The sequence below is a fragment of the Anarrhichthys ocellatus genome, unplaced genomic scaffold (assembly GCF_004355925.1).
Source record: "Anarrhichthys ocellatus isolate YVR2014 unplaced genomic scaffold, GSC_Weel_1.0 scaffold266, whole genome shotgun sequence".
NCBI classification, from domain to species: Eukaryota; Metazoa; Chordata; class Actinopteri; order Perciformes; family Anarhichadidae; genus Anarrhichthys; species Anarrhichthys ocellatus.
Window position 1 is genome coordinate 69,552 of NW_022280293.1, and position 3,532 is coordinate 73,083.

Here is a 3,532-nt window from a genome sequence, read left to right on the forward strand (position 1 = left end):
TCTGTTACAGGGAAAGTACTGATACCACAGTGTAAAACTACTCTGTTACAGGGAAAGTACTGATACCACAGTGTAAAACTACTCTGTTGTCTGTTTCTGACGGTGTTTCCTCCTCTGCTGTCAGAGTGTCCTCTGTAGCTGAACTAAACTGAGGTGATGGGGTGTGTTTAGGAGGAGGCGTGGCTCCCAGCAGGTTTCTCCTCTCGGGGATAATGAAGAGCAGCTATTGACAAATTACATGCAGATGAAAAACACAGCAATGATTTCCAAAGCAGGAAATCTTCCATGTTGTTTCAGGCCAAACTGGCTTCAGTTGAGTTTTATTTCCACAGCAGTGAAGTCACATCTGAGATTATTACCGGTTGTGAAATGAGAGAATTGCTACTTTCAAGTCACTCAAATGCTGCAGTTTACCGCCAGACATCAAAGCCTCTCTGTGCGTCTCAGACGGGAGGTTTGATTGTATCAGAGAGATCCTCTGCTGGTTCTCTGAGTGGAAACCTCTAGAAACATTTGAACTGGATTGCGTGATTGAAGCTGCACAATGCTCCGCCTTAAACCACGGCTTTTACATTTTGCTCAAAAGCTACAAGTTTGCATTGGATTCTTTCTTTGAGTCCATATTCCACCAATGAAACGAGCCCGTCACATATGTAAATAAGCACAGTATATCCAGCAGGAAACCTCTGGTGCATGTGTTAAAGCAGCATTCTCTCTAGTGTCCACCAGGGGCCGACTCCTCTGGTTGTATAGAAGTCTATGAGAAAATGACTCTACTTCTCTCTTGATTTATTACCTCAGTAAACATTGTAAACATGAGTTTATGGTCTCAATCTCTAGTTTCAAGTCTTCAATACAGCATGATGTTCATTTAGTACATTATGGTCCATTTAGAGTCACACAGACCATAAAGCAGGGGATGCTTTAGGGCGAGGCTACACAGTGATTGACAGGTCGCTACCACGGTGTTGTGCGGTCTGGGAGTAGTCAGTGTTTTCGTCTTACAACTTTAAACCCTTTCACTAAGTTCATTGTAACAATTTGATCCCCTAAAAATGTCCTATCATTCGGTTGTACTTAGCTCCACCGTCTCTTGTCACTTATTGTTGCAAAAAAACAAGATAGTGACGGGGATGGTGAAGACCAAAACTCAAGAGCGCGACAAAGAACGGATTGTAAAGGCCGAAAAACCAAGATGGCAACGGGCAAAAACCAAGATGGTGACGATCAAAAACCAAGATGGCGACGACTAAAAGCCAAGATGGCGACGGGCAAAAACCAAGATGGCGACAGGGAAAAACCAAGATGGCGACAGGGAAAAACCAAGATGGCGACGGGCAAAAACCAAGATGGCGACGGGCAAAAACCAAGATGGCGACGGGCAAAAACCAAGATGGCAACAATCAAAATCCAAGATGGTGACGGGCAAAAATCAAGATGGCGACGACCAAAAACCAAGATGGCGACGGGCAAAAATCAAGATGGCAATGACCAAAAACCAAGATGGCAACAATCAAAATCCAAGATGGTGACGGGCAAAAATCAAGATGGCGACGACCAAAAATCAAGATGGTGACGGGCAAAAACCAAGATGGTGACGGGCAAAAACCAAGATGGTGACGGGCAAAAACCAAGATGGTGACGACCAAAAACCAATATGACGACGACCAAAAACCAAGATGGCGACTTCCAAAATTTAGGATAGAGACGGGCAAAAACCAATATGGTGACGACCAAAATGCCAAACTCGTAGCCTCATATCCGTAGTCCACAAACCAGTGGGTGACGTCATGGTGACTACGTCCACTTCTTACAGTCTATGTTTTTAACGCACTGGTATCTGATCAGTATGAGGAATCGGCCGATACTCAAGTTCAGGTACCAGGAGAGAAAAAACCTTTCTAATCACAACTCTAATCACAAATGTAGAGAGCCAGTAAGTCTTTAAAACAAGAGGTATGTACCCCCTCACAGTGATCGACAGCTCTGTAGATAAACCCTGAGGGTCGGAGTTAAACCGGCAGCCTGGTGGCTCATCTCATCACCAATAACATCCATGACAGGCTGAACCAACCCTGGAACTGGTTCTTATTATACTCCAGTTCCTTTACAACCGCATGATTTACCTCCACTTAAAAAACACACAACGTCAAACCCATCTTTGATTAATCTGCCACGAAGCAACAAACTGATCTCATTAACTTCAGTTTTCTTTTGCCAAACAGGAAGAACTCCAGCTTCAGCGGCTGAACTTGTCTCTTCATGCATGAAGGCTACGAGTTCAGACTGGAACAAGTCGTTTGAATCTCACAGTGAGAGTTCACCGTCGAACACTCTCTGCTCATTTTGTGCCATAATGCAGATAAATCCCGACTGAACCCCAAAAAAGGCATCTAACACCTGGATCGGTGGGGTGACAGCAGGTGTTTGTTCCTTTGACAGCTGACGTTAAACTCTTTCAGCTCCGCCACCGGCCGAGCGACACTTTAACCTCGTCTGTGTTTGTACTCGGAGGCTTGAAAGTCAAACAGCTGATGATCTGTGACGCCAGTTGAACAGCGCTGCTGCTGTTAAAGTGCCCTGAGAGGAGCTGAGCTGTGTGTGTGTCTGCACTCTAAGATAGTCCTTTGAATCTTGCTTGAGTTTTGGCAAAATAACCTTTCTAACAACCTTCAGTTACAACTCTTTCTTCATACAACATCTGCACATGGAAGGTGTGGTCGAGGCTAGACTTGGCTGAACTAATAAATCCATCCATCCCTCTCCTCAGCAGCGTCTTCCAGCTCCTCCTGGGTAACCCTGAGGACAAACAAACAGAGGACCTTCATCCAGGAGGCCGCTGTTCCAAAGTACTTCTGTTGCACAAGAATCGTCTAGTTCCTGACAGACGGTCTGATGTAAATATAGCTCCCACTGTAGCACGACCAAGATGCAGTTGACAGGTCGATGAGCTTCACCGCGCAGACGGAGGATAAAACGACCGTTGCCGTAATAAGCGTCCTAAAGTAGAAGCAGCTGTGTGTTGATGTCTGATAATCCGTCAACGTCTCTAAATGTTGGCAGAGAAACGCAGCCCGAGCTCATAGTTGGAGACGTCCGATACCCAGAAGAGCTAAAGTCTTCTCAGTAAACGGTCTGTGGTGTTTTATAAGAGTTAGTTCTCGTCTCCGTGTGTAGATGTGTGTAGATGTGTGTAGATGTGTGTTGTCGTGGACCGATGCCAGGCTGGGGTTCCTCTCAGAGCCACAAAAGCTCTGCAAGATTTCCATAAAACGGAACAGTGTGTCTCCGTTTCTTGTCCAGTCATGCTCCAGTAATCTGACGACTCTGCAGTTTAACTTACACAAATACAGTTAGTTCTGAGCGTGAGATAAGCTCTCTGGGTCAGAACGATGTTCAAGAGAGCTGAACACAAAGAGGGAGACGAACTTTATATCTTCAGCTGCAATTAAAAACCCTTCTACACAACGTTAAACCTAACCTAACTTAAACCTAACGGAGTACGTGTGTGTCTTAAACCTGACGGAGTACG